This window comes from Oxyura jamaicensis, chromosome 1 (assembly GCF_011077185.1).
Source record: "Oxyura jamaicensis isolate SHBP4307 breed ruddy duck chromosome 1, BPBGC_Ojam_1.0, whole genome shotgun sequence".
Taxonomy (NCBI): domain Eukaryota; kingdom Metazoa; phylum Chordata; class Aves; order Anseriformes; family Anatidae; genus Oxyura; species Oxyura jamaicensis.
The window spans coordinates 174,099,980-174,122,326 of NC_048893.1; the positions used below are offsets into that span (position 1 = coordinate 174,099,980).

The 22,347-nt window shown below is 37.8% G+C and overlaps 1 protein-coding gene across 5 annotated transcripts in view; it reads right to left on the reverse strand.

Annotated features, from left to right (window-relative positions):
• ENOX1 (ecto-NOX disulfide-thiol exchanger 1) overlaps positions 1-22,347 on the reverse strand; it is a 366,706-nt gene that overhangs the window by 278,006 nt on the left and 66,353 nt on the right. For all 5 annotated transcript variants that reach the window (XM_035322371.1, XM_035322349.1, XM_035322363.1 and 2 more), the window contains exon 2: positions 17,447-17,520. The gene's annotated coding sequence lies outside the window, so the exon portion shown is untranslated. The remainder of the gene's footprint in view (positions 1-17,446; positions 17,521-22,347) is intronic.

Below are 22,347 nucleotides of genomic sequence, written 5' to 3' on the forward strand. Positions count from 1 at the left end.
CTGGAAGGAAGGAAGGAAGGAAGGAAGGAAGGAAGGAAGGAAGGAAGGAAGGAAGGAAGGAAGGAAGGAAGGAAGGAAGGAAGGAAGGAAGGAAGGAAGGAAGGAAGGAAGGAAGGAAGGAAGCCTGGAGACATTGCTGCTACCTTAATCCATCCTTCCTAGCTGGTAAACATTCTTTAAACAAATAGCAGTGTGACAGCATCCAAAATACATTTTTAGGATCCCTGATCAGCCAGGCTGAAGTCTATGCCATTACATCTTCATAGCTACCCAGAGCTCCCCACACCAGCTAGATGTAATTGCTAGTATGGAACAAGCTCCCATTTAAGTGCAGGGAAGACTTACACAGTTCCTGACAGGGGCTTTACCATATTTGATTTGTTCCACCTGCTCTTCTCTCCATTTTATGTTCTTCTAACTTTTTTTTTTTTCTGTTTCTTTGTCCCTTTGAGGTACCTTTTGCCCTTCCTTTCCTTTCTAATCTTCACTCAAAGCATGATGATGATGAAGATGAAACAACTGCTGCATCTGAAAATCATTTGCAAAATGATTCCCTCCTTCACTGTCTACACATCTAGAGTCCAGCCTCTCCATCCCTGCCCCTAGTTCTTGCTCCAGTTAGATAAGTTCTTCCAGAAACAGACTCAAATTCCTGAGACACCAGTCATCACTGGGGAACTCACTTAACAGCCACATACAAACAAAACAGATCAGCTAAGAAACACGGTGAACTTAAATACAAATCACAAACACTGTTCTGTCAGCAATTTTTGTTCATACCATGGTACAGAGATAATTCCTAGTTACCAAAAATAAGAAGTCAGGATGCAAATCTGACCAAGATGCAAATTTAGGTCAGATTGTGTCCTGAAATAGACACACACATCTCCCACTGAGTCACATCATCTGGGTGAAAAAATAACTCGCATTTTAAACTTGTTTAATACTCTGAACATGGGAAATCTAATGATGACCAAGTCCTTTTTTTGCTTGATGTTCAAAACAAATGAGCAGCAGGGATTCTCTACTGGAAACTACCTTTGTTCCACATCTTCTCCAGGGATGTTGAACCTCATGGGCTCCCGCAAGGTGTATAACAGAAACAGTTTATACTAACCCAAAAGATCTACAAAGTGAATGGACTCAATAAAACCCTGAACATCTGAAGATGAATTACTTAAGCATATTGATTTTATGCAGACCCATGGTGGTGAAATTCCTATAGATGTTATACTACTTGATGCTAGTTTTTCTTTTATATTTTTTCCTATTTCTGGAATAGTCCATTGACAACAGTCATGCATTGTCCATCACATTTTTACTTTACTATTTTTCTGAAATACATGTTTATTACAATAAAGAAGACTTTAACTCTGTACTTATTTGTCCGTTTTGGAACTTGTCCTTTTACAGTATCAACAGACATGCTCCTGGAGAACTGAGTTTCCTCATGTCCGTTCATTCCACCTCAAAGCTCCAACTACAAGGAAGAAACTTGAAATGATGATTTCTTCCTCTGATCCACACAATCTACCTTCTTTTCTACAATGCTACCGAGAAAAAAAAAAAAAAACATTTATTTTTCACACCTAAAATATTGCAACATCTTTTTAGCACATGCAGAATACAGTAGTGATGCACTACCTATATTTGCCAGAACTCCAATAACAGAGAGAGTTACAGTAGGATCTTCTCAGAATATATAAGTCACATTAACAGGAGTAGATCATTGAGGTGGCTCTCTAAAATGTTGTTAAAAAGTCTGCTGGCCTTTAGGCACCATTTAAAGATATTTATTTGCTGATAAATATAATGGCTTCCACATAAACCCTGTAAAATTTCCAGCAGCAGTAGACAAGAAACACATTGGTTTTATCTGAACCTGAAAAAAAAATAATAATAAAAAAAAAAATGATGCCTTAAGGTAAATGAACTTCTGCTTTTTTATTTTCAAATCTTCTTGTAATCTTGAGATTGTATGTCTCATACTTCCCTGGAACTACATTTCAAATAAACACTCAGTGACATCTCCTGCCAAGTCTCTCTAGACTATGAGGACACACCAAGTATTTCTGGACTTCTTTGGAAGGGAAAGATGTAGGTGACACACCCAGAATCACCAAGGGCTTGCATCATTGCTCTGAGCACATTTCCATCACCTCCGGAAAAGCTGGGTTTGTTTGTTGCTTGTTCTTTATCTGTCAAGTCCCTGCTTGTTACATTCTTGGCAAAAGAAATTTCACAGCACTTATGCTTTTGCACACAGGATTCTTGCCCTTTAAAACTTATTTTAAACTATATTTCATTTGAGAGTCTTGGCCATTTTCTATATTCCTGCCATCAGCACAGACCATGCTTTAACAATCAGCTACTATTCACTTTGCAAAACAAAACTATTTCCAGCAGCATGAAACTTTGCCCAGAGTTCCAGAAGCTCAACCTCTGGCAGTTATCTACTCCTTGTCGAGATCTGCAGAAATGTAGTATGTTTTTCCAGTTCATTACTTCAGATTACAATAGACAGAATGCAGGTTGTTAAGTTCTACAAAGATTTTAGCATGAATTTCATGTTTTCTTGTTATTGTTGTTTTATTATTTTTATTTATTTTTTTATTCTCCTCACTTACATTGAAGAAATTTCTTCTTAGGTAGGGTGGGTCTAAGGAGCCCTGGAAACCCTGCTTGCTTTCTATAAATGAGTACAGGCAGATGGAATGGGTGCCAATCGCATTTAGAAGCATTGTTACAGGCAGCAATAGGTTAAGAGAGAACAGGGCCCATATCCAACCAAAACAAAGGGCTCTCAGAAGAAAGAATGATATTTTTCCATCCTCACGAATACTCCAGCTCTGGTCTCCTTGCTGTGTAATGCTGTTCCTGCCATTCCCAGCGGCTCCAGGGCTCCTTTCAGACCCCATCCTACAATATTCTGGAGCCGGGGGCTCTGGATTTCATTTCAATCCACTGGCACTCTCTTCCTTAAATGTATCATTAAAGAACCTATGTGGGAGAACCCCTATTTAAATCCATCTGCGTTCAACAATGGCAATAAAAAATGATTGCATGCTTAAGCTTATAGAAAGCCAAGCGCAAGACCTGGGCCAGTATTCTTTTAATCAAATAATTGCTATTCAGGAAAGACTTTCTGTGCAAAAATTATTTCTTTTAAAAAGCAAAAATATATTTGAATGAACTCAGGCACTTGAATGACTTTATTTAATGCCCATCATAATATTATATTATAAATATGTTGGAATATTTCTTTAGCTTTGTATATATTTTCTTTTCTAATCATACCACTAGAAAAATAATACCACACTCTGGGATAAAAGAAAAACACAGTTATTGGAAAGAAGCTTCTTCTTTAGCTTGCCAAGCAGCTACCAGCCTTCCAAGCAGCAGAAACAGCATACAGTAGGGTTGCTATACAACATAATCAGTGGGACTTGGAGAATTGCTTTGCCGTTTCCAAATGTATAATGACTGTTCTGAAACAGCCGTGTTTTGCATGAGGAGGATTTGAAGAGAAGCAGGTGGCTACTAACAACAGTAAATATCGTACTACTGTTAGAGGCGGGGGGAGAAGAGGGCAAGAGCCTGGTGCCAGAGTATTTCATCTCTTCATGACCATCTTAGAAAAGGACTGGCACAGGGAAAAGACAGCTGTGTTGTGACACATTATCAATCCACTGGAACTTTATTCTCCAAAGGTTTTTACCTTTCTAAAACACAGTAATAACTATCTGGCCGGATTGATTTCTTGTTTTCCCCTGATGATTTCATTGTAATAAAATTTCACACAGAGCAGTGCTACGTGTGAAGGGTCACTGAAGACTTCTGTAAAAACCCATTGTTAAAATTCAAGCTGTATGAAGGAAAGAAGAAAAGGAGAGGCAGGCAGAAAAAAAAAAAAAAAAAAAAAAAAAAAAAAAAAAGTTATTTACCAGGCTTGGATTACATTCAGGATATAATAAAATCTATCATACCATCTAGACATGACAATGTCTATGCTTCATCATAATATTTGTAAACATCAGCCTCTTTTATCTATAGAATAGATCAAATTCTACTCACCATGAGATAATTTCAGAAAGATTTTCCAGAAAGAGGACACTCTTAGACTCCACAAAATATAGCTTGCCTGCTCTGTTCAGAGTTCAAATTACCAGTCTAAACACTATCAATAAAATCAAATATATTCTTTTTCCTTCAGGAAAACAGAATTGTAGCAGCCTGTCTCTGTTAACTGGGTGGGTATTTCCTGGCAAAATCCCCCTATTCCTACCTACCACTTGCCCCCACCTGAAGACTATAGGGTTCAGAAATAATTCACACAGAAAGTCAAGCACAACATCAGCAGGAGGTGAGCTGCTCACTCTATTCATCCACCAACACACAGCTGTGGTTCTTTTGTTTAATTAACTTATGTCTGCTGTTATTTTTTCTGGGGATTGTGCCCATTTGTGCAGGACACCAATAAATGGACAGCAAGATTACAGAATAGCACAAACACATCCAGCAAAGTGCCCTTAACAGTCATTTGCTTGCCAAAAAAGATCTACCTCTATTCTTAGTTAGAGTTAGGAAAAAGCATTTGTGTTTAAATGGAAAAATCTATTAAGAATATCCCGGCTTCTTCCCCTCTGCAGGCTAATGTACTCCATAATACAGATTTCTTCAGAAGACTAGAAGTATATCTGGAAGAGCTCCATGCTAAACTACTTGCTACACACATATAATACCATCCTGGGGACAATTTTCTCTTGCTACTTTTAATGTGAAGTGGCATTTTCAAAAGCATTTTGTCAGACACCTCTTCTACACAGGCAAGGATTGAATTCTGACGGAACTGAAGTAACCGTAATACTGCCTTTGTTGTAGAGCCAGCCTTGCAAGGTACTCAATGTCCTTAACTTTCATTACTCTAAGTAAGGTACATTGTTCCTGGTAGGATTTTACACTAGGAAAAAAAAATCCCTTTAGGAGTGCACAGAACCAGAAATAATAATAGAAGTGATGTTAATAACAATTCTAATAATGAGTAGTTTATTGAGCTAAGAAGAATTTTACTGTACATAACAAGATGTCCTGTAACTCAGCTTATACAGCATAGAACACTAAAATATAAGCAACCATTATCAGTGCTCCCACTTAAGGGAGGAGAAAATGAGAAGCACAGGCCAATACCACCATCATCCAGTGGAAAGTCACAGCATGAGCTGGTGGTAGCAACAACTGCCCAAACATTTGGGCAGTAACGACTACCCAAACGTTTGAACTCTGTGCTTTGGTCAGTAGACCAGTGTGCACTTATACCCAAAAACAGGACCCATAATGCTTTGAATGGGAATCAAAAGTTGCAATTCATATCAGAAGGCATTACAAAGTAAAGATCAGTGACACAATAATGTTCTGCAGAGATCTTGACATATTAAAAAAAAAAAAAAAAAATTGCAGGCAGGAATCTCTGGACATGCTGGGTTTTGTTCATCAGATAAAATATCGCTGTCCAGATTGCTCAGGAGTCCTTTCACACTCATCAGAGAGAAACAAACACATGTTGATGTTAAGCGTTTGGTCAAGTGTACATATTTATTCATCCCAAGACAACAAATACTTCTCCTAAAGTATTGCGAGATCCTTCATCTCCTTCACAATCAGATGTCTACAGTCCTTCATTGGGCAGCCAAGATGGACCAGATAAAATAAAGATGAAGATACAGACCTCAAGACACAGCCAGAATATACAGCATCTTCTTTCTGAAGGCCAGTGTTGCTTTTTTTGTAAATAATTATTCTACCAACTGATGCATGGTAAAGATTGGCAAGCAAGAGAAGAATTCCTAATTACTTTTTCTTACACATTCATATATACTAATACTTCTAACTGCTGATGTTGACTTTTATTTTTTTAAAATGTTTTGTTACTCTTCTGTTTATGTATGCTCCCATCCTGCACATTGCATAATCATCATTTGTTTAATGAGAAGAAAGCAGGGGAGTCTGATGAATCTCCATTAACATGGAACACACAAGCCCAGAATACTTCATTTTAAGCACAGAGAGAAATCTGTTTTCTGATGAGGAATAAAACAGGCCCTTGAACTTACAAGTCAACAACAGGAAAAAAAAAATCAACATGCACACACACATGAAGGTATGATTTATATTAGTAAAAGAAAGTCATTCAGGAGTCAATAATTTTTTCAAAAGGATTAACAGAGCATATACAGCATTAGCCATAATGAAATAGGATGAGTACGGGAAGTACAATTTGCATGTTGTTTAGATTCAACAGATAGTTACACTGTTGATATCCTAAGTGCTGTGTTGTTTCTCTAAAGGTAGAGGTCCTATACATCCTCTGAAAATTAATACAGTTCAAAGACAATGGTAAAAAATGCAATGCTTTCAGTATCTAGTGGAGTTTAAACTGTATAAGAAGGACGGTCCTTTAGATGACTAAATTTCCTTTATATCAACAGGTCATAGGGGCTGGCTGAAAAAGGCATCAAGGCAACTTTTTGAATCCACATCTATTTACCTCTTGGATTCAACCAGAAATTTAATGCCAAATGGAAAATAGTAGGTAAGCACAAAAGCTAAAGTAATTTATCACTGCTATCTTTTCAAAAGATAAGCATTTCTTTGTTTGAACAAATACACATTATAGTACATGAAAACAAAAATGTTTTGAACAGCACAGCTTCTATAAGACTTCTACATAATGACATTTCCGAAAACATTCAGAATAGGAGTTTTGATGCACAAAGAATATTATTACTTTTCCTTCCACATGACAAATAGATAAATAACTCTATGTTAAACACAGTTTTAAGTACCATATGCTGTTCAGGTTTGTATTTTTCGAAGCTTCAGAAAGCATGAAGTGATGTACTTAAATTATTAATTTCTCACCATATAAGCTTAAAAAAGCCTAAACAATTCAGTTGAAAACCAGTTCATCTGGTAAGTAATAAGAATTGTTTTTCCTAGACTGCCACTTACAACCCAGTCTTGTTTCTGGAACAACCTGATTTCTTTCCGTCTCGTACCAGCAATAATGGTATTCACCAGTGGTAATATTGGATATCTATAATTACCAGAAATAATGATTCTTCAGATCCCCCTGCTGCAACCTCACCATGTAGTCGTATATGTGCAGCCAGCAGCAGCTGTATCACCAGTCTATGCTTTCTTTTTGGTCATCTTATAATAGAATCATAGAATTGTTTGAGTTGGAAGGGACTTTAAGGATTATCTAGTTCGTACCCCCTGCCATGGGCAGGGATGTCACCCACTAGATTTAGTTGGCCAAGGCCCCATCCAGCCTGGCCTTGAACACCTCCAGGGATGGGGCATCCACAGCTTCTCTAGGCAACCTGAGCCAGTGCTTCACTACCCTTAGAGTGAATAACTTCTTCCTGGTGATTAATCCTGGTCATTAATTGATCAGAATTTAGCATGTGGCTCTTTGGAAGGTACATGCCTCATTCAAACTGCTTTGGCTCAACAAGGTAAACAAGAATAAAGGGCAAAATAGCACTTTCTCTTCCCTCACTCCACATGAGGGAAAAAATACAATTACAAATGACATATAAAATCCATCTACCATGAATAAAAAGAAGTAGAAAGAAGGTGGTTGCATTTGTACCCATTAGATAGAATGTACAAGATTCTAAATTGCACTCACAGATTTTTTTTAAAGCTGATAAAGGCGATTGGAATCCAGGAAGCAGTCGTATGAGAAGAAATTAATGATTATGTGGGTTTTCTCTCATTTTCTTTTCTATGTGATTAATTAAAGGGAGCCATGTATCTAGTGTATTTTAACACTAGTGTCAGATGTGACTGCTGATACACTGATACAACAGTCTATCAAAATAGAGAGGAAAAAAAAAAGAAGCTCTAAGTAGAACTACAGATTATAGGAAATCAAAATCACTGTTTGTACCAAATGCTTGTGTGAACCTTCCAAATTGGCAGAAAGATAGAAAGGGGATTGCATATCAACAGCTAGTGACTATTGGAAGGAAGAGGCTCTTAACTCTTAAGAGTAAAGGCAAGCACAGACAACAACAAAGAAGAATCAGAACATGGTTTGTAGACAGTCTACGGGGGAAGGAAAAAGGCAACCCAAAGAATCCTAGAGTTTCTTCACTGTTTGTTGAATCTTTGTGGATGAAGAGCAAAGAAACTGCTTTTTGAGAAAGTACAGATTTTACAATGGGAAGGAAGTTTCACAGAAGTCCATGAGGTAAATGTGGAAACCAGATACAAAATAAGTTAAATCAATGAGAGGAAAGAGAAGCTGCAAAAATATAGTGTCTCCACTGTTTTCTGTCACTTTTCCAGGTTAGCAGCCCTTGCACATCTCAAATGGCATTTCACACTGTGCTAACATCCCCTTTGTCTTGGACTTCCAAAATTGCCTAATGTTGGTATTCAAGCTTTAGGGTAGAATGGGTCACTAAGGAGGACCATTTCTCTTCCAGTCCTTTTAAGACTTCTTGACCAGTGAACATCTAACATCTGTCCTGCATGTTTAAAATCTCGTAAGGATTCACAACTGAACTTTTAGTTTATGCCCTCCAGAACATTCAGGATTTAAGAAACTCAACACATGGGCTGAAGAGTTTCTTTAAATAGACACTACTTACAAGCACAGTGAAGTGTACATATTTTCATGGGCAATAACCTCCTGCACCTTCTGGAAAGACAGTAGGAAGACAGTTTTGGGCCTAACATGACACAGTTCTGCACACCTGAACAGTCCATGAAGAGGCTACAGCACTGCTGTAAGGAAGCCTCCACCAAAGAGCAATCTAAGTATGGCAGATGGATGTATGGATGGATCCACCTGGGCAATACCCAAACTATAAGTAAGAAGTTCTCAACATTTTTTTCCCTTTCAGATTTTCAAAAGAATAACATAAAAATTAAAGTCTGCTGAACTAGAGGCAAGGAGATTCACAAGAAAGATGATAATTTTCTATACTGAGGTTACAAACCAAACAGCAGTTTGTTTGCAGTGTAAGAAAGTTATACAATCATTTTGTCTATTGCTTGTATCAATACAAAGATATGTAGTCTCTTCCAAGAGAATGTATTGCAGCACATCCCCTTGCTGATTTAGGATGGTAGTGTTTACCTTTCCTTACAAGCCATCTGAGAGACAATTGTATATTGTGTAAATACAGTGGGGACATGGATTAATTTCAAACCTATCACATAATCTGATGAGATTTCCCATGAGATCTCCGAACAGTTTGCAGCAGTGTGAGCCATTATTTCCATATTTATTGGAAATAACGTCTGAGCCAAGGCAAGGCACAATATTCCCACTGAGAGCTGTCATGACAGGAATGGAATTAACTCTTGTTGCTTTATACATGGAGGGTCTTCTTGCCTTTATTAGTATGCACCCCAAATAATAACTAATTCCATGATGATACAGCATACCGTACAACAATACCATGTGGGGCCTGCTAAATTTTGACCTACATTCTCTGCTACATATACTGAACAAAAGTCAGATTTCACCTGCATTTATATAAGGCTGATGCAACTCCATCATCTCCAGTGGACGAGCTCCTGGGTCTTGCCAATATGGCATCAGAATAGAATCTGTGATATGGCAAGTACTCAAAATCTTTTAAGATGGAATTTATTAAGGAGAAAGACCTTAATCACAATGAACTTTAGTATTTATTATCAGTTTAAAAGATGAGTAAGAAGAGGTTTGTTTTTTTTTTGTTTTGGTTTGCTTTGCTTTGCTTTTGTTTGTTTGTTTTTTTTTTTGTTTTTCATTCAGTCAGTCTTATTATGGAACTAGCTACCTATTTGAAGTGTTCTCCAACTTTTTGGTGTTACCAGTTGTGGACAGATAGATCCCTTTGTGCTGCACTGTCACAGTAGCCATACTGGTGTCTCTGGTTATATGGAAGACGACTACATTACAATAATTTTTAGATTCTCAATCCATTTTCCTGCAAACTTTTACCCAACATTTCTGGCTTATTTTTTGTACATAAACTTTCTTCAGTTTTAGTTGACCTGTTTCTTTTACCTGATTCATTCAAGGATGCTTGTAACACTGCAATTTGTCACCACGGAAACAACTGTTCGGTCAGTACATCTGATGTCATTGAACGAATCAAATAAGAAAATCATGAAAATCATTAAAAGAAAAGAAAGAGAAAAAATACTTCTAAACAAATGTAGTAATAATTTGGAACAACAAGGAAAGAAATTCAATTGAATGTGATGACTTAATTTCAGTTTCCAAAATTGCAGCTTTTTTAAAAAAAATCTTTTTATATTTCTCTGTGGGTGGCAGTGACTGAGTAAAATCCATTAAAACGGGTTCTAGCAAGCCCATATCACAACCAGCGCTGCATCTCACAATGAGATTGTTGCAGCTCCAACATCCCTGCCAAAATTTTCATGGGAAGCTGAGGCACGGCACACTTCTCCCTAAGGGCATACAGAGATCTGCCTTGTCCACTTAATTAGCCACTTAACCATTCCATCCAAAAAGGCTGAACATGCAGCTGTCTGCAAATAGCCTGCCACTGCCCAGCAGCTTCAAATATTATATATATCTTTATCTAGCTCCATTTTCCTGACAGAAATAACCCTAGGCCTGAAATCTCTTCAGCTGTTTTTCCCTACCCATGTCGATGCTACAGTGATGTCTATTTTATGGGTCAATGCTGACTTTCATCCAGGTTTCTGTAAAGCTTTTGGGGGAAAATCCTTAGAAAAGGAAAGACAGATGCTATGTCATAACCCAGGGCAGACTTTAGGAGATTTACCTATAAGTCAAATATAAGTGCAGGATAGCCTCATTGCTATTTAAATAATATATTTCAGTATTTAGCAAGAATGTAGATAAACCCATTCAAGATTCTGGCTAATTTACAAATTTCTTACATATTTCTTATAGCTACTGGTAACATGCACCTAAAAATGCTTTCATAAGGTGATTCTAACTATAGAAATAATAATAAATCACTTTTATCATAAAAGTGTCTTAAAGCTTTATAATTTTGTCACATTTTGCATGAAAAATAACCTCAAATTTATTTCTTAAATAATATAATTGATGCTGATTTAGGAGCTGCCATTTCCATCACTATCATACATGAAATCTCTGGGGGATTAAACTTTAGGAGACACTGTCACAAAAATGAAGCGCCTCTTTTATAGCTTTACTAATTAAATGTAATTAATTTACTAGTGCCCTGAAATGGCAGGTATTAAAAAAAATAATAAAATCCTCAAGCGTTTTTGCTTTACATGGGATAAATGCTACAATCATTCTTTCCTTTTAAGGAAAACGCAGGGGAAATACTATTAGGTGATAGTGGAGTTCTTTGCAGCAGGTCGATTGAGATTGTCAGGATTCATTAGCATGTGTGTGACTGGTAAATAATTGAGTTAATTTTAGGTTGAGTGACATATTTAGAAAACTATGAATCACCTTGTTTTGTGAATTTAATCAACCTTTGCTCTTACCCAGATAGTGCAGCATACATCTGCAATATTAACTTGGAGCTTACTCTTCACTGTGCACCTCTGACAAATACCAATGGTCTGCAAACTTTCAAAATCATCACCTGCTTTAAATGCTGGCCTCAAGCAAGGAGTAATACAGCATCACAATTACAAAGAAAACAAGAAATGAAAATAAATAAATAAATAAATAAACAAACATGAAACCTGAGGAAAAATCTTTTTTTAACTGAAGTTTTAGCAAGGTTTATGTCAAGATCTCAATTTGCTTTGTCTCTAAGAACAAAAATAACTCAAGTTCCCTACATACCAATGTAGAAAGAATATTTCTCTAGAAACTTTCAAAAAAAATAGCTCCTGTTTGAAAAAAATGGTCAACTCTATAATGCTTCTTTCCACTGACATTCTGTTAGCCCAACTAAACCACATTAGAAAAGCAAAAATTGAATTGCACTGCATGAGGATCTTCCAGCCTTGGCTTCTGGAAAAAAAAAAAAAAAAAAAAAAAAAAAAAAAAGCTGTTTTCACAGGCTGAAAACACCTTTCTCAAAGTTTTGCTTTATTTGGAATCAAGTCACAATTCCTAGCTAATGTGAGTGAGCTATTCATTTATTTTTCATTGGATGCCTTCTGACCTCTTAGCCCAAAGTTTCTTTTCATTTCTAAAACAGATTCTATTAGCACTAGATTTGATATTGAAAATGACAGCATTTAGGTAAAACAGTGAGGTTTTCTACGTAAAATTTAAACTGTGAAGATATGTGCTTGCAAAGAGGGTAATTACTCTTCAGATTCATATTTTGAATATGAAAACAAATTGCTTGTGGATTACTGGCAGCTACAGCTTGGGCGCTGACACTTAACTGTTTGTTATTAATAAGCAAAGCAATTAATGTAATTATAAATATGGAAAAGAAAAATATCAACACTATTTACATTAGTTACTAGGAGGTAAAATACTTTGTCAGCTGTAATACAATACAAATTGCTGCAAAGCGTTTAATACAATTATAACATGCATATATTCAAAGCACTACAGTTTATATTCTAGGTCTGTCCTCTTGGGATCAATTTATGATACTCTGTGCTGGGTATCTTGTCTTTACAAAACCACGTTACTTAGCTCCTATGTTGCTACATTTGGCTACCATGCACTTTATGTGTGTGTACGACTACAGACCCAATCATCGCAGAATGAAGAGCGATGCACTTCACTGGGATACACGGGGACAAGAAGCAGGATGCATGATGAGCATCCATACAGGAAGCACGACACACGAGTGCGCACCTCTCTCCAAATTCTGAAACATTTTCCTCAAGTAAGCACAGTAAAAAAGGCATAACAGAATCAATAGCAGATCGTATCCACTTCATGGCATTGGTTTCTTGAGTGTTCATATAAAAAAAATAAAATAAAATTTTTCACTTGGATGTTTACCATGTTCACACCTGCATGGCACGTAGTGACATGCAGCATCTCTGTAAAGGAGGCCTAAAGAAGCAGTTCCTATAGTGACAGCCACTCAGGTGGGCACTGTAGGGCAGGTGCTCACATCCTAAGCAGAACACCCAAAGTCATTAAGCCACGTAAGCAGAAAGACTTCCCTTTATTTTCCTTTATTTTCTTGCATTTGGTATTAAAATCCATGTTTAGAAGTACTGGTATTATAAATGGTAGCCAAGATGAAACAAGACAATTTCAAAGCTCCTTACTACTGCTTTAATTTTTAAGTCTGACAGTTGTGTAACACGTTAGTGACATCCTCAATTAATAACACTGCGTGTTACTTGGTAACATATGGCATGTTTAGCAACGTGACTCAGCCCCAATTGTTCCAGCAAATCCAAAGACGACTTTGCTTCCAGATTCCCATGTACCAAAGTGTCGTGCTTGTAATCACCTATTGTAAACACACATTTTCCAGTGCTGCAAAGGGAGACAAACAGTTGCAATGCCAAGGCAATTCAGAAAAGGTAAGTATTTTAACATGGATCTTCTTTGCATAACTTTGATAAATAGAATGTACAATGTAGCAGAGACACACAGTACTAAATACAGGGCGCTGCCTAGATGGGGAAGCACAGGGCAAATTAAAAATGAACATGGATCTGCTAAAAGCTGACACCTTCTCTAACCAAACCAAATTGCTGCTGCCCAGGGATACTGGCTGATGCAGTCTTGCTTTGTTTCCCAGCTGCTCCATGAAGCTGATCCAAAGCCCACGGAAGGCAATGAATCCTCAGGTAAGAATAAGAATGAGCAAAACATCTGTATGTATCTCTTCTGGCTTAGGGCTGGCTGGGGGCTGTTACAACCCCAGGTTTTTGATGGAGCAGCCTCCATGCTGCTCTAACTCTTTCCCCCCTGCATGCCTGGGTTTAACACACTGGTTACAGCCTGATGTTTTATCCATATTCCCATCCTTCCTCTGAACTGTGCTCCCTTGCTCAAATACTCCAGCATGGAGCTGTTTGAGGAAACAGTCCTTCAAATCTGGCACCGTCCGCTGAGGCTCACAAACTTTCTCATTAGAAGAACAAACAGGAGGATCAAGGTCACCCCAGACCTTCAAAGGTCCCCATGGGTGATACGCATCTATCAGCCACCTTCCTCCAGCCGTGAGGCCATGCAACACCTGGTCAAGGAATGGGTGAGCCAGGTGGAAGGTCAGGGACCTGCAGGGGACATCCTGGGAGCCAGTGGATGTAGGTACAATGAGGGGGAGGTAGGGTACAGCCTGGTAGGTGACCATTGCCCCTGTTAAGTGACAGCAGTGCCTGAGCAGCAGTGCCAAAGGGCCACGGCTCCATGTCCTGCCACCTGAAAGGATGGAACACAAGTCTTCTGGCTGATCTTCCCCACTTCTTGCCTGTTTGCCACAATTTAACATTAGTTCCCGTGTTTAATGTTTCAGATTTGTGTGTAGTTAAAAAATAAGTCGGAGCGTGCCAGTTATTTCTCCAAGGTTTCAGAATACAAACTTTGCAGCTCTTCTGTTGTTTTGCATAGGCTGCCACAGATGGAAGACAGATATCTGTCCGCCAACGTTTAAAGAGGACCAGATTTTTTTGTTTAGAGTTTTTCACTGTTTAGCACTCCCAGTCGCACAATCAGCCAGACCAATCCTTCCCTCCGTAAAAAGCGCATACATGAATGAACACAGGATACCATTGTCTGTGCAGGATTCACATCCAGAAAGACATCTGCAGAGCACTGGGACTGCCTTGACAGTTAGTTTTGGAAGGAAAGGGGTCGACAACTTCTAACCTGGCTTGGAAAGCTCTAAAATTAATGTAACTGTCTGCCAAAAGGGAAAGGAAACTGAAAGGGAAGGAAAACAAAGTTGCCTAGTAGCCATTTCAGCTAGCATCAGACAGAAAGATTTGCTATTCCTGAGTCTTTCCAACTGAAATATCTGCGGAAAGTTGTTGCGTTGGTGCACCCTCTTGCTAAATCAGCCATGCTCCTTTCCCAGCTGATGGCTGATGATTTAGACTGACTTTATGTTCTCCAGCTTCCTTCTGCAGCAGTTACAGTCCTTCTCTGCCATCGTACCTGATCCTCCACAAAAGTTTTCACACCCTTCAGGCTCATCACAACAGCCCTGCGAGCATAAACTGAAGCCAACTTGACACAACAGATTCAGTTTTTCTCTCTGAGGCACACATATGTCACAAAGATTGCAGTTCATCACCTACGCTTCTCAAATGTTGCTGAGCACGCTCGAGTGGGATAGCACTTGCAAGCAGGACAGCACTGATGCTTCTTTTTTAACTTGAAAAAAAAAATGGCTAACATAAGTCTGTTTGAAGTTAAGTTCATAATTTATGCTCTATGAATTGTCTCATGCCATGTCCAAAAGAAAAAAAAAAAAAATGTCACTGGAATCCTGTGCACAGCCCTGGGAATAAGGCTATTCTTCTGCCCCAGCATCTCCTGAGCTTGAATACTTCAGGGCTTACAGATTTCTTCCTTATTCAGGAGGGTGGGTGTCATTGGGTGGTGCCTGAATGCCTGTGTGCACACAGGCAGAAGTTTCCAGGAGCAACGGAAAGTAAACTATGCCACAGAAGTCATATAGTGCTTACTGATTTCTTCCTTGTGCATGACGTCTTGGGAAAACTTGAGGGAGAGAATGAATGCTGACAACTGACAGGCATCGGGCAGTGTCTTGAGGAAAGCAGGGAAAACGTGCTTCCCCACGGACAAGGGCACCGGCAGAGGGAGGGGAGAGGAGAGGTGGCTCTTTTTTTCCCAGACAGGGATTAGAAGTCGCAGGTGAACCAAGGCCACCTGCCCTACTAATAGCAGCAGCTTTCTGCTCAAAATAAGGAGCAAGTTCACACATTTGTTCTCCACTTGGGTTCAGACATAAGCTGCAACACAGATGTTCACAGGGCACAAAGGGGACACCCAGCAGAGCTGGCTGCAAAAGAAAATTTACAGGAATGACAGCAAGTTTCCTTTTACAGCAGGCTCTCTAGAGAGGCAGTAAAAAGGAAGCTCATTCTGCTATGATTTTTTCTTAAGCTCCTCCTTGTGTAAGATCCCACTGCTGCCAATCTCCAGAGACTGAAAATGAATTAAAAAGAGGAGGAAAAAGCAAAAACCATGGGAAAGCAAAATAAAGAAGCAAAAGAGAAAACAAAGCAGAACAAATGAGACAAATGCATCACAAAGAAGGCATAGAGGAAAAAGAGAGAAATAAAGGCACATCGCTAGATTTGAGAAATATTAAGGAAACAGTGGTAAGATCTTCACAGTGATAAGATCTTCAACACCATTAGACATAGGATCCTCTAACATGCCTCAACACAGGCTTGAACATCCAGGAGATCCAGTAGCAGGACTATTATACATTAAGTGATCCAGGCAAATGCCTGATCCAATGCATAAAATGGAGACAGTGGTTCTCCAGATTCTGTCAGGCATCTTGGGACTTACAGATGAAGCACTCAATGAAAATACTTTGCATTCCATTTCTTAGAGAACATGTAACTTCTTTTAAAAACCAATCTTTTGGGTCCTCTACACAAAAATCTAATTATGAATTTTATTCTATAAGAACAATTCAACCTCTCCCCCATTATAAATCTCTTAAAATTTAGTCATACAGATCAAATTCAGTTCAGTTGTTACATCCATACATTTGAGAACCTTTTTCCTCTTCAGAGCTGAGATGAAAAAAATGTCTGGTTTTGTAAATTCTTTAGAAAGAATAAAACCTTCTACATCTTCTCTTGTTTCCCCCTCTCCATTACTAGAAGTTTAGCAGCATTTCAAGCATCATAAACTGTGACCTGAGTTTTAAAAAAGAAATCACCTAAAAATTGCTTGGTTATATGCAAGAATGTACTTCTGAAATTGCCTGAATATTTTCTGTAAATGTTCCAAGTAAGATACTAGCTTCACTGAAATACTTGAGAAAATTTTCAGGAACTCCAGCATGCCCAAGTTTTTTACCTTTATAGACCTTTTCCTCAAGAATTTCTTCACATTCATACCTTAACAACCTTAAGCAGTAGCAAGGAAAATCACAGGAAACACAGACGAAAAGCCAGTTAAAACACCATCTTAAGTACAGGAGGATCAAGAGTAGAGCTACTTCTTCCAACTCACTTGCTTTATGTTCAGAACTTGGTAGTTGCTCATAGAGACTCACTTTTTCCTTCAGTTAGAAGTTAAATTTGTAAGTTTGGCTACACGTTTCTCCCTGAGTAACTGTGAGCATCAAACACTTCCCAGTTTCTGCCATACAAATGCCACGTGCTATTGAAAATTCAGCCTCCAAAGATCCATCATATTCTCCCATTCATGGCAGCTGAGATTTATCAAGAGCTTTAAGAAGTTCAGCATTAAACTGTCAACAAAACTCACACATACTCCAAATCATCCAACAAAAAATATGAATGTATCCATTACACATACCGATTTATTGCAGATATTCTCCAACTTTCAAGAAGCATATAATCAAGAATTGCTTCAAGTTCAGAATCCAAGATCTGAAAAGGAGATAATGTATACAAGTCACTAAATGTATACAGCTTAAGGCTAGAAAATAAAAGAAAAAAAAAATTGTATTTGGAAATGAGTTTATGAGATAGTCCTTCTACAGCAGTGCATCACATGAGCCATTCTGGGTGATAAAACTAATGGTATGATAATTTACAGGTTATTAAATTTAACATATATAATAGTATATAGATTTTTAGGTAACTTCTGCGTATGAGTTGAAAAATAGTACAAAACTCTGAAAACACATCAAATTTCCAAATAGCATTTTTACTACAACAATCTGTAATGAAATAACAAAAACAACATATTCAATATGCAAAAATGCCAGTAGCATAGCAGAAAATAAAAATATATTAAGAAAACACAAGCATCCCTATGTACATTTACGCAATATTCTACCTTTAATTTGTAGCAAGAATGTGGCATGAACAGGGAAACCACATGAAAAAGAAATCAAGGACATCATTATGTGCATTATCTCTTTGTCCAGAAAATAGGACAGTTCTGCTACAAATGTGAAATTCTAGATGCACATTTTTGTAAGCATATGTGTACCACCTAGTCGCAATTAGACCTAGAGTATCTGTAATTTTTCCTGGTGATTCTTACACATTGACATAGAGCAAAATGCATTTGATAAGTCTAACATGAAAAAAAAAAAAAAATCAGAGGAAGAAAAAAAATGATGAAAAGAAGTTTATGTGTCCAAATACACTTGGTCTGATCTTTGTTCTGGACACTGATTTCTGAGATGAAAACATCAGCTTCACGACCATGAGTAGATACACTCATGAGTAGGTACACTGAGTATTTCTACTGCTCCATTAGTATCTTTGAATTCTGCATTAGGAAAAACTCTTTCACACAGTACTGCCAAATAGTCACATCCCTAAAAAAATTAGATTGCACATTAGAAAAAGTCTTGTTTCTTTCCTTTCCCCAAATTTTTTCCTGAGGTTTAGCCTGCAGCTGCACCACTGGTACCCACCACATGATTCCCAGCGTAGGCAAAGTGAATCACCCCAGCAGAGTTAGATGAATCAGTAACAGAACAGCCTATACCCACTATGCATCAATGGTCATCTGGCTGCGAGCACCTATGTGCTCCAGCTGCATAGCAGGCATTTTCTTCTCCAAAGGTTTACCCACCAAAGGAGTCCTAGACTCCCTCTGTTCCCTTTTGTGAGCTGGTAATTTTCAAGCAGAGAGACAAAATGTAAATATCAGCATGGATAATTATTTCACTGCTCATTTTTTTTGCAAGATAATCAGACATAAAGATAAGGCTGTCTCTGAGAAGCAGAAGCAGGAGAAATTTTTATCCAGCAACTGCATGAAAGATCCTGCCAATTCTTCTTACAAAGGCAACAGTTCACTGATTTGTAGCTGCTGCCTACTTTCATGTGTAAGAACAACAACTACAGAAATCCTTCATTGGTCTTCTCTACATATTTTCAGGCAATCTCTATAAACATGACAATAGTGAGGATTATTTATTCTATACGCTACATTGCCATTCCTGCTGTTGATGTCAACTGTGGAGAAGCCAGGCACAGAAGCTCAGGCTCTGTCACATGGAGGCATAAGTAACACCACTACTTCTCTGCCCTTTACAATTTCTATTCAATTCCCCCAAAGAGATTTTCCTCAGCAGAGGAATCAAAAAGAGAATGCCATTAAAGTTAATGTGTAAATCAGCCAAATACCACCTCCAAAAGCAGTGGGAGCTATTTACTGGGTAATACCAATAAGAAGAAACTGCAAGATCAGAGAGTAGCCAAAGTTTACCCTTTTTTCTCTACAGTAACATCTTCTGCTTTTCTGCATTTCCTTCTCCATCAATTAGCCTTGTAGCATTTTTCCCACATAAATTTATTCCCTACACTATGTTTTCCCCTCTTATTTATCCCTCTCTCTTACCCACTTTTATGGCTGCATGATTTATCCTCACTTGCAATGCTCTGCAGTTGACTGTAAGCACTCAAGCTACCACACCTGAATGGGAGTTACCACTCATCATTAGGCACCTAAATGCACAGATTCCAGGCTGCAAACATCTTAGGCTGAGTAATCTTCATGACAGGCAGTAGATTCCAAGGGCTGAACTATGAAGACCAACCCAACTTGTCTTGTAAAGGAAACCTTCAAAACACGAGTCACGTGTAAAATTCTCCTAACGTGATAATGGATGAAACAATATTAGTCAAAGATAGGTCTCAAGGGATTGTTGACCTGAGAATTTCTTGTATCATATTTATAGAGGAGCAGTATGAATTATTGCATGGCTGAAACAGGTCTGTTGCAACCCACATTACATGTAAGTATACGCACACACAAATTGCTGTGCATAACATTAGCAGCTTTATTTTAGAAGTGACCACCCATTTGACTGTTCCAAAAAATCTCAGAGGGTTGTTAAAAGATGCGAAGGAAACTTTTTGCTTCTAGCACACTTTCTATCTTTAATAACACCAGCTGTCACTTTTGCAAACACATCGTGCCCTCCACAGTTATCCCAAATTCTGCAAACACCAAAAAAGCCCCAAACCCTCCCACAGTTATTAACATCTGCTTCATTTACTGATACTGACAAACTGAAGGACAAAGGCATGATTTAACAGATTGTTCTGTGCAAAAAAAAAAAAAAAAAAAAAAAACAATGCAGTTCACAAAAGGATTCATCAAATGCCCCTGTCAGAAAGTCTTACAAAGTACAGCTTAATGAACGCATGCAAATTGCTGTAATATATAAAATGTCTGCCACCACTTCAACAAGCAATGCCCTTATGAAATCTATAGAGAATGGTAAGATAGATCAATCTAATTTGTCTTTGAAATAAAGTGATTTGGTTTTCTCAAGATAATTTCAATCTCTTTTTTTTTAATGCCTTGTGGCATGACAACAATACGTTACATACAATGAACCACCACTGCTTTACACCCTAGAAAATGTGACTATTCAATGGAAAAAGCACCAAACAAACTGGAAGCACACTGGTACACTTAAATACTTTCCTTAGATGTTTTGACACACTGGAATATCTAAAAAATTGTCATTTTCAAGCCTTGCTGCATTTAAACAACCCCTATATTTTGGAGTTGCTTGATGAAAGGTTGAAGCCTGAGCTAAGTCAGGCCAAAATTTACAGTATGCAAAACTGCTCAGATCTGAGAGAACATCAGAAAACAACGTCCATGCAGGATGATCACTGCTGTTGCTGTTTTCAACATTATTGATCTCAAGATCAGATAATTTTCTTTTCATCACGATAGGGAAAATGGCTTCTGAGCTAAAATGATTTTTGATGGAGAAGAAAAAAAAATCTAAGGCTTTTTTTTCCCCTGAAAACTAAAAGTTCTTCTTGCTAAGTTACTTTTTCAAAAAAAAGTGTTTTCACTGGTTTATCAAAGAAGCTGAAAACCACAAGTAAACCCTTTATGAACTTAAGAAGAAATAAATAGAACTTCTCTAAATAATCACATTTAAGAAAATAAATGGAAAAGAATATGGTATAATAATCTCATCAAAAACCATGAAGAACTTCTGGATCTTGATTTTATTATTTAGGCCTAGGAAGATGTGGAAAAGATGTTGCATCACATGGCACTGTGATCTACCATGAGATTCTCCTTTAAAGACCTTTTTTTTCCTCTGAAAACATCTGTCAGAAGGAGCCTAGGTACAGGTAATGGTGCCTTGGGGCTGCAATGGACTACATCATGGGTTTTGCACTCTTTTCTTTTCTTTGTAGAGGCACTATTCACCCTTTGCAAAAAGTACTCAGAGCATCATGTGTACTAACACAAAACTGATTCCTCTTCAGTGCCAACTGAAAATTAAACAAAAATATGAATGTTTATTACTTTATCCCAGATGGTCTGTCTACTTATTTGCATCTAAATGAGTCTATATAGGTGAGCTGGGAGGCAAAGAGGAGGAAGAAAGGATGATTTTTTTGGTTATTTTTTCTTTAATTTTTAATTTTTGACCACCTTTTTACACTTTCAGAAGCCCCAGTCATCCAAAGGCTACAAATACAGAACACAAATTATCTGGCCTCTTCATCCTCCTTTCAGTCTCATTTCTCTGGAGTCTGTGATGGAAAAGGTCCAGAACACAGTTTGCCAGTTCTTTTACATGCTATTTATTAGACCCAAAATTTTTCCAGCTGGAAGGTGTCCATCACATTCTATGGAACTCAAGTTTTCATAGGAAATAAAAGGAAATCTAGTGCTGGGACTGCGAAAGTAAAACAAACAAACACTCTCTAAGTAACACTTCACTGGGTGTTTCTTTGTTAATTTACTCTACAAAAGTCCACGATGTGAGCATGATGAGAATGTTCCCTAGTTATCTTACAAGGAGAATTTTCCCCTGCCCAAAACAACTATCCAATAAATAACAGTTTCAACTCTTACATCATTTATTATGCCTATCACATTACTGTATAATTACTATTACTATTGAAGAGAGACTCAAGTTTTGCTCACTGCCTGAGGCAAAATGACTAAATTGGACAGCACTCTGTGCAGGATTTTTAAATCTCTGAATCACAGAACAGCAGTTACTGCATTAAGAATTAAGCAAGCTGTAACTTAGAGTCCAGGTTGAAACACAATGCCAGAAATGTGTTGTGATTTCCTTTTAGAGGCATTAACTTGGAAAATCCCTTCCAGTTTGTTACACTGAATATACAATATATATCAGACACTATGGAAAAGTTTTTTATTTCTATGTAAAAATGTATACACTAGAGCAACTATGTGTAATATTTTTCTTAAGAATGTGGTTTGTATGTGACAATTAAGGGGTG